Raw genomic sequence first — 15,570 nt, forward strand, 5'->3', positions numbered from 1 at the left:
AAGATTCTCTTTGGAGCGACGGCAAAAAGCTCGACCAGACCCACACACAGCCTCGCTCCTGTGCCAGGTAAGTCCACTACGGGCTCACCATAGCCCGTGCTACTTGGAACTTGTTCCGAGTAGCTGAATCTATAACAATAACAACAACAACAAGCTCGACCATGTTGCAGCCGACCCAGACTGATGAGAGAGTGTTAGGAGAATTGGTCAGTGGGAGTTTACAAAGTCATTAAAAGTTCAACAGATTATGTTATCCAAACTAAGCTGCTTGTTTATTAGCTTGTGAAAGAAACTATGTTAGGTTCTTGGATTTTAATATATTTGTTACGAACCCAACGACACTGTTAACGTATGGAGGAGCGACTTCAGCGTCATCTGTGAGTCTGCTCTCAAACCCCCATGGAATTGGACTCTACCTGGACAACGCCATCTATTGGAGGTGGCGTAGTAGGTGTAATTGGCTCAAGATTCCTGCCTTGAGAAACCAGTGAGGTGGTAGTGAGTGACCTCTGGTGATAAGGCAATTCAAGACCAGCGCCATCTGTAGTTACTACGAGCATAAATGTCAATGTCCAAAAGAGCAAGTGTTGCTTCCTAATGTCTCCCGTACCTTAGAACTGATGACGCGTCTGTATCCACAGAGGTGCCGTGGGCCAGCAGTCGTACTGTGGATGAAAGTCTACTTTGAGCAGCCTGAGCTCGCCCAACTTAGTCCCGTCTGACAACTAAGTGAGCGTCGCCGATCAGAAGTGTTGTTAATACTAGTGGAGTAGTGGTGGAAGAGTTCGTCATATCCCGGGACTGGCGAAGGGGAGAGACGACAAAGAGTAAAGTGCGTGTTGAGGAGCGTTGCTATCCCGTTGCTATTCTGTTGCTAGACCGTTGCTAGACCGTTGCTAGAGGCTTCTGCCAGGGGTGCGATACTTCTGTAGTTGTCCGTGAAGTGGGGCCCTAATCAGCGCGTGGCTGAGGTTCTCTGCCAGCGCTTGGCTGCAGAGTGGTTGTTGGGTAGAGAGGCACTTCGTGATTATGTTGGTAGGCTCGCGGGTATTTCCTGGTACTGTGGCTAGTAAGGTCGGAAGCGGAGCCCGAACAATAACGAAGGCTACATTATATTCGCGTCAAGAGTGCTCGGTCTCCTATATGAGAGCGGCACCTATATGTATTTCCAAATAGAGTAATAATTCAGTTTGTTTATTTATGGTGATGGGAATATATTGTGTTTAGCTCTGCTTCAATGCCCCCCCCCCATCCACCTTTTTAGGTTTGTTACACTACCCAATACTCTTTGAAGGCCAGTACCGACTTGGGGTCGGATACTATCATTTTGCCTCCACCATCAAAGAACCTGGTTGCGACCCATAGTTGCCATAACATTACTGAACATAATAAAACTCGCAAGTGATTTATCTGCGATAAACTATGGAGTGACTACAATGGGATTTAAATCTCGTCCCTCAACACGTACTACCAGTTGAACTAAGAGTAAATAAATATCTCTTAATAGTTACTTGAAGTTTGGAAGGTACTAACATTAGCGACAGTATACATGTATCGGTAAAACTTTTAAAGATTAAAAAAAAAATCCTGAATTTGCATATACATAGGTTAAATAATAAATTAAAAAATTTTATTTGTAATTTCACAGATGGAGCGAGGTAGATAAGCTTCTTGACAGACGAGGCTGTTGCGTTCATCATTCGTCAATAGATTGAACAGTTCATGGTAAGTACAACCTCCTCCTACCTCTTAAATTGATCAATAAATGCAAACTAATCCTCCATAAATGAAGATTTAAAATTTTCAAAAATATTCGATTAATCCTCGTCCCTTTCGTAGCACTTAATGTCTACCACAATCGGTCAAAAATTTTTAACTTCATTGCATCTATTAACCCTGTCAGAAACGTTAACATAAGAATAAAAGTAATTGCAGAAAGCCTATTGGCCCATACGAGACGGCTCTTGTTTACACACACCTAATTTCATTCATAAATGTTTAACCTATGCTTCAAACAATAAAGGTACTCCTTGTATTGTAATGCAGTAATTAGCTCTGCACAACTTCAACAATGTTACCGAACTACTATTCTCTCTACACTATCACAATAACGTGATGCATCAAATGAACAAATCCATAAGATCCGTTATGAGGGTCCAAACCTACGTTTGGGATCCCAGACGCACCTTCTCCCTATAGAAACTGTGGGAGGCTTGTAAGGGCAGTTGCACCCAAAGTTGCAATTTTTTTTACAGTGTTGTCGCATAAGGCGCGTCTGGGATCATCCCGGAGGTAAGTTCGAACCCTATTCACGTTTTTTTTTTTTATATGTATTCCTTCGCCTTTCTAGAGATTGTAATTCAGGCTGTCATTCTTCAAATGATTCTTAGATGTTATTATTCGTGCACTGTATCCATATTAACGTGTTCCTTCTCTCCTCAGGAAAGTACAGAACCTGTAAGTAGTGTTAGATGGCCTGAGAAATTTCTACGAAAGTGTCTTCTATGTGAACGTTCTAAAGTCACCGAAGTTGTTTGATCTGAGGGGGGAGCTAGTTGACCTCCTGGACAAGGTCTAAGATTGCAGAACTACAGTTTCAACTCCCGACGTCACCTTATTTAAGCGTAGATGAACTACCTGATGAACTCTTTTAAGAGACTGTTCTCTCGCAACATAAAGAAATTGTAAAAGATCTGATAAACTTTGCAAGAGATACACCGACGAAAAAAGTCAGTATCCCAAGGGTGGGTTTAAAGGTGTATACTCCGAAGCTGTCGCATCTACGAACTTAAATGTCAAACAAACTCTTGGATAATACCCAGCATCCCTTGGATAAAACTATTACCCTGTTCCTATATTGAGGCTCGGATGACTGAAACTAAAACACAATCTAGACAAAGACGCAATCTAAGACTAAAAAGCTTGTTGATTCCTCCTAGGAGAATGAAATAATTGAAACAAAGATGACCAAAAAGCTTCTAATTATAAATTATATGTAAATTATAATTAATTTGTTTTTAAAGTAACGCATTGTTAGTTCGATGACAAGTACTAAGACTGAATTTGTCTCTAAAGTATTTTTATAAACATGTTACAAAAATTTTATCTTCATGTTATACAAATTGTATTTTATCATTAACTTTATTGTATATAAAACCGAATTTTTTTTTTCTAATTGTGCAATAATGTTTATACAATAAAATCGGGTAGTAAGTGATGAAGACATTCATTTATAACTATCATTTTACTTGATATGGGGAAATATTTCCAGTTAAAAACTTGATTAACTACTGAACTTGTTGGATCCTGCAGTCGGACACAAACCAGGGTTTTACACAACTCCCCTATGCACTCGAGCTATATCAAGAGGCCGAGCTATAGCCTATGCCATCTAGCTATGTCAAAAGTGTCTGTCATCCTAATATATAACTCCTATTATAGGATTATTTGCTTTAAAATTTAATTTTTTCTAAATAGTTTGTGTAGCTCGGGTTTGATTCCCTCTGAGACTACATTTCAAATTGTCCCCAACATAAATGGCTACTCCACCCATTTTTGTCTGTGAAATGGTTTAAATCCATTTTTTTGATATTCGGCTAATGGTTCTCTATTTTTTCTACATTCATCAACGTTTCGGTAAGTTAAATATATTTTTCTATACAGACAAGAGCACTAGATTCTTTTTGTTTCTTAGACTTCTACTGTTAGTGTAATATTTCCAAAGTTGGGCCTGGAATTGAGCCTGGAATTCTCATGTAAGGCTGGCTATCCGGCCACTGAGTTACTTATGTGCGACATGCTTCGTGTCCCGGTGAAAGTTGTGTATGGAGTTGAGCTTGTTACGGCCCACCCGGGGATTGTCAAGTTCGTGGGGGAGGAGGAGTATCGGGACTTCGTTCCTCCGGCGGAACGAAGAGCGTTCGTTGCGGTTGCCGGATGGCGCAGGCTCCGTTACGATCTCGGACCGAAATGGTGCCCTGACATATGTCAGTGTGCACGGTGCGCCCCTGGAGTTCCCTGAAGACCTTCTCCAGCGTTTCTTCGGGAGGTATGGTGCTGTCATCAGTGTGCGGGAGAACAAGCTTTCCTCGGGGAAGTAAGCTGGGAAGCAGACGAACGTCCGTACCTTAGGTATGTGCCTGCGGTCGGATATCCCATCTTCTGTCCGGCTGCTGGGTTACAACGTTCGGGTGTACTATGCCCGGCAGCTCCGTACTTGCTTCTGGTGTGGCCAGTTAGGGCATTAGGCTGCCGGGTGCTCTGAGGCCCCTGCTTCACCCGTTAACTTATTCCGGGAAGAGGATTTCCCGCCGCTCCCTCAGGGCGTGGATTCCGGGGATGAGGAGGGGCAGGTCCCAGTCGCTGCTGCTGCGGCCCCCCATGCGTCACCCGACATGCCACCGGTGCTTGTCCCTCAGCCGAGTGCGTCTGCGTCTTCCTCGACTCCTGTTGCTGCGCCTGGTCCTGCACCCTCGCCAGGTGTTGCGACTGTGTTGGGTGTTGGGGGGGGGCTGCGGAGCGTCCTGTTGTGTGCGGTCCGGTTCCCCATGTGGTTGAGGCTGCTGCGGTGCTGCGACGGGCGTTGGTTCGCCCGGTTCGTAAGGCCCGTGGTTCTGGGTCCACCTCTGGCTGTGAGGATGTGCGGCTAGTGCCCAAGCGTTCTAGGCGCTCTTCTACTGCTTGGGCTGATGTGGCGGACTACGACGCGGGTGGAGCTTCGGGGGATGGTGTGGCGATTACGGGTGCTTCGTGCTCTACGACGCTGGTGGTGGCTGATGTCCATGTGTCTGCTGTTGACGATGGTTGTGCGTCTGATTTACATCCTGTTCTTTCTCCTGCAGAAGGTTCTATGCAGTGGAAGGTGGTTGCTCCTACAGACGTGGATGGTGTGGGTCCTGGTGCGAGCCGAGGCATCAAGCTGGTGCTGAAGAAGGATGCCAAGCGTGGGGGGTCCCAGCAGGTACAACGTTCGGTGGTTGACGAGGGGCCCTGTGAAGCAGCCGAGGAGGCTCCCAGTGCGCTGCCCATTGCCCGGCCTCATGGAAAGGAGCCTCTCCCTCTCATCTTGGCCTCCGGAGTGGCAAATGATGCTGACCATCCGTTGCGTTTTGACATTGATGACCGTGTGCGTCCTGTTCCGTGGTGCCCTTCTACCATCTAGATTCCTCGGGCTCGGTTAATGCCTGATCCTCGTACGCTCCAAAATGACACTGCTTCGGAGGACCTTATGTTACTTTGGGAGGCGTATTGCATTCGATTCCCGGCGGAAGAGTGGCCGGACAAGAATGAGATCTTTTCGTAGTCTGTTTGCTTGCTGTGTGTTTGGTGTGTGCTTGGACCTGTGGTTTGTTTGAACTGTGTTGTACCTATTGTGCGCCCTTCAGGCTGGTCTTATGTTTGTTCTCTTGATCGTTGTTTTGTTGTATTTTTCATTTGGTTTTGTTGTTGGCCCTTCAGGCCGGTGTTTAGTGTCTTTGTATGGATGTGTATTGATTTGTTTTGTGCTGAAGTGTCTTGTTCTGTTTCTTGATGTACTCTGTTGTTTCATTCTCGGTCCTTCAGGCCAGTGCATGTATGTTGTTGTGTTTGTGCCTGTTTTGTTTTCAGGTGTGCGTGGTTTGCTTGTTTATTGTTATTGTTTATTTTGGTCTCGCCTTTTGTTTATGGGGCGGATGGCTTGGTGTGTGTGTTTTATTAATGTATTGTTTTTATATTGCTTTACCTGTTGTACGTGTTCTTTATGTTTTGTTTGGACAGTATTGTTTGTCCTGTTATGTTTCATGCTATGCCTCTTGATGTATGTTTTGTTTTTCTGGAGGTGTTGTTTTGTGTTGTTACTGTAATTGCTAGTTTGCCATTGTATTCTGTTTTGTGCTTTGATGTATGCTGTATTTTTCATGTTTTTCTTGTGTATGTGTTTTGTTGTGCTCTGCTGTCGGCCCTTCTGGCCGGTGGTCTATTGTTTTCCTTTCGGTTTTCTGTATTTTTATTGTATTTAAATTGCATGCTTTGCATGTAAAAAAAAAAAAAAAAAAAAAAAAACTTGTAAACCTCTATCATGTCACCCCTAACTCTTCGCCTTTCCAGTGAATGCAACTTAAGCTTTGTTAATCTTTCTTCATATGAAAGATTTCTAATTTGGGGAATTAACTTAGTCATTCTACGCTGGACACGTTCAAGTGAATTTTTATCCATTCTATAGTACGGCGACCAAAACTGAACTGCATAATCTAAATGGGGCCTAACCAGAGCAAGATATAGCTGAAGAACAACACCAGGTGTCTTGTTACTAACGCTGTGATTAATAAATCAGTGTCCGATTTGCCTTATTACGAACATTCATGCATTGATCCTTTTGTTTTTAATTCTTATTAATCATAACTCCCAGACCCCTTTCGCAATCTCAACACCATCTAGCTCATATCTTGTAACTCGATCATCATTACCTAGCCTCAGAACTTGAAATTTATCAGCATTAAACTGCATTTGCCAATCCTTTGACCATTTCAAAACCCTATCTAGATGAACTTGAAGTGATAGTGAGTCCCCCTCCGAATTAATTTCCCTACCGATTTTCGTATCAACGGCAAATTTGCATATGTTGCTACTGAAACCTGAATCTAAATCATTTATATATACAACCCGTTCTCACACAAGACAGCACATATATGACTTAATGCTTAAAGTCAATATGTTGAATATGAATTAGTAAATATGTGATATATTCCCAGTTACTTTTTTTTCCAAGGCCCAAACTCTTCCTCACGTACCAACTTGCGTCTCACAGTACCCGTCCGTCAACCTAGATAGCAGAATAGTCGTTGTTACGAACCCGGATCCAGCGTCCGTGCCTGGAGCAGTGACAAACACGCCATCTGTGGGTCAGCTCCCGAAACCCCCGCCAAACGAACGACGACACCTAGTGAGGACAGCGTGTACTGGCCTCGAGGACCAGTTTCCAGTCTGGTTCAGCGCTCAACACCGCCGCTCCTGACCTCTGGTGAGGTGGTGCTCCGACGACAGTGCCATCTATGGAGTGGATATGTCGGGCGTTTGTATCTGAGCCTGTGAGTGTGGTGTATTAGTGTCCCGGTTATTAATGACGTGTCTGCTTACAGAGCCGACCTGGGACCACTGTGTTGAAGGTGGAGTCAGTCTACCCGAGGCAGCCAGTCTCCATACTGTCCAGTTTGCTGCAGCTGTTGTGACGTCGTCCCCCCGGAAGAACACTGTGGTGTGTTAAGCCTGCCAGTGGAGTGGCAGTGGAAGGATTTACCCGGGACCGACGGTTGGAGACGATAATCCACTGGGGTATTGAGGACAGGAGGGTGATTGGTGATATCACACGAGACTCCTGTCTAGGGCGTACCCCTTTTATCGTTCGTGGAGTGGCCGTGCCAGCCTTGGTGGCTCAGTACCTGCCAGCAGACCTGCTGGACGTGTGGTTGACGGCCTCCACGACGGTGCCCCCAGTGGACCTGTGTTGTGGCTGACCTGTGGCCAGGGTAGACTCGGCGTTCTCAGAGGACACGTCTTGAGGCCACGAAGAAAGCACCGCGGACTCAGCACCTAGCTTCGAGGATCCATAGTCTCCAGCAGAAGACTACAGTGTTGATCCCCTTTGTAAAGTGTTAATACCCCTCCCCCTTGTGTACTCTTTTATTATATATATTAAACGGTGAAGGTGAACATTATATTATATTAAGTTCTTAGCTTTCTTTCCCCACTCCCTTTAAGTTACTTGCGTCACGGATCGCATCCCTTGAAAGCCTCTACTGGCTTGGGGTCGGATATATATCTTCCTCTAACGACATCAGAGTAAGAACCCCGTTGCGTCCCGAGAGGGCCGTAACAGTCGTGATTGGTTCAATTATAAGGAAAATTGTACTTTTCAGGTCCCACATGGGTTGTGAAATTTACCTACTATTGTCCATGCTCTTAGAATATTATAGATCAGCTACTTCCTATTGAAGGTTCGTAGTTTTGTTTTGAGAAATATTAGTTGTTCTTAGTAAATTATAATAAGCACTAAAAATTATTACATAGAATAACAGTCCTTCACCAATCAATATTATATACCATAGTTGGTGCTTTACAAATCTTTTAAAGGATGTTTTGTAGGAACGCTAACAGAAAACGATGGTTCATTGGAATGTCTATGGGGTAAACTACTCTAAACAGGATGGTATTGTGTCTACTATACCAACTACAGTACAATACAATACAATACAATTTTATTTAGGTAAGGTACATACATACAATAAATATTTACAAGGATTGTTTGACTTATAGGTAGAGCTAGTACATACAATGCCTAAAGCCACTATTACGCAAAGCGTTTCGGGCATGAGGATTTCGGGCACAGGATCAGTATATTGTCCACTACCACCTGTTAGGTGAGTAAGGGGTGCAATACCACCCACAGGATGGGTATGAGGGTCACATCCACCCAGAGGATGAGTATGGGGATCACATCCACCCACAGGAAGGGTATGGGGTCCAATACCACCCACAGGATGAGTATGGCGTCCACTACAACCCACAGGATGGGTATGGGGCTCCAACCACCCATAGAATGGGTATGGGGCTCCAACCACCCATAAAATGGGTATGGGGTCCAATAACACCCACTGGATGTGTATATGGCGTCCATTGCCGCGCGTCGAGCTCGAAAACCGCAGCATTCATCTCAGAACCATGCCTATTTCACGCAGATTCCTTAATAAACGTAAAAGTTTTATATGTCACAAGAAAGATAGAAATATAAGCTTCATTCTAAATACCTTACCATGGGCATATTTAAATTTAAACCGAAGATACGTGTACTTTTATAATAGCCGAGCTCCGACCCCGGACAGATCGATCGACCGAGCAACTCTCTCTCAGAACAATGTTTATTTCACGTGAATTCGTTAGTAAACATATATGTTTTATATGTCTCAAGAAAGACAGACATATAAGCTTCACTTTAAACACTTTACTATAGACATATTTAAATTTCTAATGAAGATTATTGTATTTTAAAAATTACGGAGCTCCCACCCCGTACAGACTGAACGACAGAGCAACTCTCTCTCAGATCAATGTTTATTTCACGTAAATTCGTTAATAAACACAAATGTTTTATAAGTCTTAAGCAAGATAGAAATAAGAGCTTCATTTTAAATACATTACAATAGACATATTTATAGCTCAAGTGAAGATACATATGTTTTTATAGTAGCGCTCAGTAGCTTGTCGGGCATGGAGTGCAGACGCCTACGCACTTGCCGATATATTGTATAATTAACAAAGATACGCTAATAAAGCCTAAAATCTTATATGCCTCCAGAAAGACCGATATATGAACATTATTATAATTGCACGAAATGAAATATATCATGTTCGAGAACAAAGATATATAAATTTTAAATTAAGTTTCGACTCTCTCTCGGGTGAGAGAGATTGGGCGACTCTCGCCCCATCTATTGGAGATTCTGTGCACTAAATACCCAAAGCTACTCAAACCCTCCTAGCATTATTTAAGTAATGAAGTAATATGGTATATTTACTCACTATAATGTGGGTGCTGAATGCAGAACATGAGAAAACATATATTTACTCCAAACTAATATAATTTCATTATGAAATAAGTAGCATCAAAGGAAGTCGATGGTCCAAGCAGCAATGTTGTGGAGCGACTTATCCAAGATATATCGTTGTTTGGAAAGTGTTTGTTGGCATATCCAGTTGTCGCACTTCTCTGCTCAAATTATCACAAATTTAAATTATAATGTTAACAAGTAGAATACGTATTTTTAATAAAATCTAACATAACTAGCCAGAAAACATTTAACATTAATTAAAAAATATATGTTTGGAAGTTAAATCGACTTCATAGGACAATGGTTTTGTTATATATACTCGTTATTCGTTGACATGCGTTCGCTACTTAAACTACCATGTACTGTACTTATGTAAAATCTCCCATGTCTCTTCGCTCATCTCACCGAACCCTACAGGCTCTGTGATATATTGTTTAATTAATTGAGATTCACAAATAAAGCTAATAATTGTATATGTTATCAAAAAGGCAGAGCTTAGTTTAGTTCATTTATTATGCACTCCATACCCATCCTATGGACGATAGTGGAGTGTTACAGAGGCACATAATGGGCTCAGGGACTGAGCCCCACAATTCATATAGCCAAGCAAGTTATAATCTTGATAAGCTAGTTACAAAAGTCAATACACATTGTCACATCAACAATGGGCTCGAGACCGACCACAAGTACAGTTTATAATTTAAGCAACTGACATATATGGAGGGCTAGTGTCACAATTGATATGTTTATCCTACACATAACCCCCTCTCCCCCATCCAATGGGCAGCGGTGGATAGGTTACAATCAAGTCGTTTTTTGCGTTTTATTCAGAGATTAGATCTTATTGGGTGAGGAAAGATATTCATATTTTAAAGAAGGCTTCTTGGCTGATGCTCTCCATTGATGGAAAATATACAACCTTTTGAAAATCAATATTAGTTTGATCTAGATATTGTAATTAACGAAAGTATTCATGTCATCAGAAAGGTAGAAATATTGGATACATTTAAAATCCTTTGTCATAAATATAACTGAAGTGAAAACGAAGATATATGCGTTTTGATAGTTACTTGATGGCTTGCTCTGAGAGTGTGAAGCCCTGCACACCAGCCAATAAATTGTATAATTAGTTTCCATATATTTTAATTAATCTTAAAAATCTATATGTCAGAAGAAAGGAAGATGTAGTCGTTAATGTGACAACATTTAAAAATATATATCTCTTAAGTTAAATAAATAATACCACCTTATCGCCGGTGTCCGGACACATGAAAATTACCTAGGTATCAGTATCCAGCCAGGCGGGGATCACAGGCTGCACAATACTGATAAATTATATAATGCACTACTTGTGGTCGATCTCGAACCCATTTATGATTTGAAGACTTATAGTGAATTTTGTAACTAGCTCATTAAGATTGTATCTTGCTTAGCTAAATGAATTGTGGGGTTCGGTCCATTCATTTTCTTTCTTTATTATACACCCCATAATACCCATCCTGTGGGCGGTGGTGTAAAGGATTACAGAGGCACATAATCGGTTCAGGAACTGAACCCTCTAGTTCGTTTAGCTAAGCAAATAACAATCTTTTGACGCTAGTTACAAAATTATTAATGTACACATACTTATGCATACATGTACATATACATACGTATACATATATAAATACACATACATATTTAATCACCCACACAAATACACACATCAGTAATTTTTTGTGTCACAAGTGATTCAACAAGAGGCTCACAACAGTCACTATACAAGGCACTTTACATTTATGGTGAGTCACACAGTTACTAGTCTTGCTGCACACCCACCCAACTGGGCGGCAGCTTTACAGTCATGTGCTCCACACCCACCCAACTGGGTGGCAGCTTTACAGTCATGTGCTCCACACCCACCCAACTGGGTGGCAGCTTTACAGTCATGTGCTCCACACCCACCCAACTGGGTGGCAGCTTTACAGTTACCTGGTGTTATTCTTCACCTATATCTTTTTCTGGTTAATTCCTATTTACATTATGCTGTTCAGGTTGCGTCGCCATACTATAGTTTTTAGTTTAGTTAATTTATCACATAATGGGTTCAGGGACTGAACACACAATTTATTTATCTAAGCAAGTTACAATCTTGAGGAGCTAGCCACAAAATTCATAACACATCGTCACATCAACAACATGTGTTCGAGATCGACCACAAGTACAGTTTCTAAATTAAGCAAATGCTATATGTGGAGAGCTAGTGTCACAATTGATATGTTTGTCCTGCACATTTCCACAGTAGTTTGCTTGGGTACATAGACAAGAGACTGAACTTCAGCACCCACATACAACACATAAAGGGATGCTCTGAGAGAGAGAGAGAGAGGGAGAGTAAAAATATCCACTGAGGTCTGATTAAGTCCTTTTGGGGACCTTAATCATTAGGACGTTCAATGATTAACGCAAAGTGAAGCGTATTCAGATGGTATATTTACAACATTCAGCATATCTCATAATGACCTAGTAGTACTTGGTGCACAAATACCTTTTCCAAAGGAATCACAAAACATAATTAAACACAACTGTACCGTACAGTGTTATATATTTATTTCAGTTTGAACAATTTTTAACATTAAAGAATAAATCCTTTAATTGGTTGAAATTGGTTTTAATATTAGAAATCTAATTTGTTGATGTTAAATAATATAAGGTTCAAATTTATTAAGATACATACTTTAAAAACTATTTCTATTTGAAATTTAAATAACATTAAAAGAGTACAGAATATAACAAATACCGACTATATAAAAGACCTGATAGTTGCAGCACTTAATTATGCTATTGTAACACATTGAAAGTAATAACATTATTTGATTCAGCAAAGCATTTGGTAAGGTTATAATAATAATAATAATAATAATAATAATAATAATAATAATAATAATGTATTAATTAAGTATTTTAAACTATAATTTACAACTTGCTAGCGCACAAGAAACAAATCCACGAATCATCATTACATTTTGTAACACCTACACATGATTCATGGTGCCAAATATTGCAACGTTCACAGCATACCATCAGCTTCAAATCATTTAGCTTTCTGCAAATGCAGTACACTTCCATCGAGCATGACCGGATGATTCGTTTTCTTCTCAGTGTCTGAGCTGCAGGGAATGAGATGAGACACTTTCCTTTAAAGTTCTCTTGAAGATGTTGTCTCATTCTGCATATCATACGAGGTTCACCGGATCTACACCACTTGCAAGTGATGCAGCAAACGCCACAGCATATACCCCACTCATACTTGAGTCCTTGTGTCTGCTGACATTCATATTATTGCATATCAGCTTATCATCCTGGCAATTAGCAAGAGCATACAAGATAACTTCAGTAGATTTGGATGGTAATTTATGCCTGGTGTCGTATATGTTAATTTGTCCAGTTACTCCAATGTTGGAAACGGTGGCCCAGTGACAACGATCAACTTGGATAATTTGAATAAATTCACCAATTGTAACTGGCCAGGAGAGGTCCCGCTACCACGCTGGGTCATGAAGGCCTTCTAGGCTTGGCACAGTTTGTTTGATGAGGTCACATGCAGATTTTATATGAAGGTCAGAGAGCTGTACATTTGTTCCAATGTTCATTATCTCGTCATTTGTTAAATAATTTAACATTGTCGAATGTGAAGCACTGTTATCACTCTCCTTATTGTTGCATTGGTGTGAGGAGTGGCAGTGATTGGTTCAGTTTATTTTTTTTTTTTAAATAGGGGCATAAATTTGTACTGCAGATACCAGTACAGTTGCACCGTTTCTTTATATATTTTATACTTGGGTTAGCAAGGCGAGACGCTTCTCTTAACGTGATACTGTTGGTATCAAATAGAAATAGTTTTTAAAGTATGTATCTTAATAAATTTGAACCTTATATTATCAACATCAACATATTATATTATTTAACATCAACAAATTAGATTTCGAATGTTAAAACCAATTTCAACCAATTAAAGGATTTATCCTTTTTAAAGGATTTAATTAAAGGATTTGACACAAAAATCAGTATGAAAATTACCTCGGCTGAGGATATTGAAAAACTTCAAGCTGATATTAATAAAGTTTTCGACTGGGCATCAGAAAATAACATGATGTTTAACAGTGATAAATTCCAGGTACTCAGGTACGGTAAAAATGAGGACCTTAAACATAATACAGAGTACAAAACACAATCAAATGTACCCATAGTAGGAAAACAGCATGTAAAGGATTTGGGAATAATAATGTCTGACGACCTAACGTTTAAGGAGCATAACCAGCAAATATTGCGACAGCCAGAAAAATGATAGGATGGATTACGAGAACTTTCAAATCCAGGGATCCCATCACAATGGTTGTACTCTTCAAGTCACTTGTGTTGTCCCGTCTTGAGTACTGCTCAGTACTCACTTCCCCCTTCAGAGCAGGAGAGATTGCTGAAATAGAGGGAATACAGAGAACATATACGGCACGCATAGACGCAATAAAGCACCTAAATTATTGGGATCGTCTCAAAGCCCTCCAAATGTACTCACTAGAAAGAAGACGAGAGAGATATCAAATAATATACACCTGGAAGATACTGGAGAGCCAAGTACCAAATTTACACAGTAAAATAACAACGTACTGGAGTGAACGATATGGAAGAAAATGTAGAATAGAACCAGTGAAGAGCAGAGGTGCCATAGGCACAATCAGAGAACACTGTATAAACATCAGAGGTCCGCGGTTGTTCAACGTCCTCCCAGCAAGCATAAGAAATATTGCCGGAACAACCGGGGACATTTTCAAGAGGAAACTAGATTTATTCCTCCAAGGAGTGCCGGACCAACCGGGCTGTGGTGGGTATGTGGGCCTGCGGGCCGCTCCAAGCAACAGCCTAGTGGACCAAACTCTCACAAGTCAAGCCTGGCCTCGGGCCGGGCTTGGGGAGTAGAAGAACTCCCAGAACCCCATCAACCAGGTATCCTTTAATGTTAAAAATTGTTCAAATTGAAATAAATATATAACACTGTACAGCACAGTTGTGTTTGCCTGCCACAGCCTGCCACAGCCTTGAGAGCACGGAGCCTCTCTCTACATTGGCGACCCAGTCTGGCTAAACATTGCGGTACAGTAGAACCTCAAGACCAAGGTATTTGTATCTGGTAACTAGTCGAGCAGAGAGCCATCATCCAACTGCATTTTGCGATCGGCCCCACCCCGTCTGGGTGGGTGTCGGTTCAGGATCTTTGTTTTCTCTACTGAGATGACTAAGCATAGTTCCTGACATGTGGACAATACAGAGTTCAGAACATTTTGGGTGTTGGTATACCCATTGGTGTGGATCAGTATATCATCCACATAGCTAATGATGTGTTCGCTGGACCTTCTAGTTACAAAGTTTAAAAGTGCACTGATTAACACATTGAACAGAGTAGGACTGAGGACACCTCCCTGTGGAGTGCCAAGTTCAAAAAATCTCGTTACACTCCTATGCCCATGGAACAGTACAGATGACTTCCTGTTGGATAGATAGCCTCTTATCCACCGTAGAAGCCATCCTCCAACATTTATTTTAGCAAGTTCTCTCAGAATGACGTGTGGGTTAGCAATGTCAAAGGCTGACTTAAGATCTAGGAAAGTGGTATATGACCTATCAGTATGCAGGGTGAGGAATGTGGTAATACAGTGATGTACACTCTTTCCATGCATAAAGCCATATATCTGGGGAGACAACATATTAATAATTTTGTAAAGGACACGGTTGAGAACCCTCCTCTCAAGACACTTATAGAGACAACTAGTGAGGGAGATTGGGCGAAAAGCACTCGGCTGGTGAGGTTTAGGAATGGGAATAATAACACTGTTGGTCCATGACTTAGGAAGCTCCCCAGTTACATAGCTCATATTATACAATTGAAGAAAGATATTCCCTGGAACTAGCAGAAGCATATGCAGTATGCCGTCAGTAACTCCATCCTCCC

General features: G+C 41.3%; 1 long non-coding RNA gene across 1 annotated transcript; it reads left to right on the forward strand.

The window, feature by feature from the left end:
- The first annotated feature begins 622 nt into the window (after nucleotides 1-622).
- Nucleotides 623-2,755, forward strand: LOC123757038 (uncharacterized). The gene is made up of 3 exons (XR_011229671.1): nucleotides 623-729; nucleotides 1,649-1,725; nucleotides 2,443-2,755. It is a non-coding gene; the product is annotated as an uncharacterized lncRNA (long non-coding RNA).
- Nucleotides 2,756-15,570: the final 12,815 nt, after the last annotated feature.

Source organism: Procambarus clarkii, chromosome 26 (assembly GCF_040958095.1).
Source record: "Procambarus clarkii isolate CNS0578487 chromosome 26, FALCON_Pclarkii_2.0, whole genome shotgun sequence".
Classification (NCBI taxonomy): domain Eukaryota; kingdom Metazoa; phylum Arthropoda; class Malacostraca; order Decapoda; family Cambaridae; genus Procambarus; species Procambarus clarkii.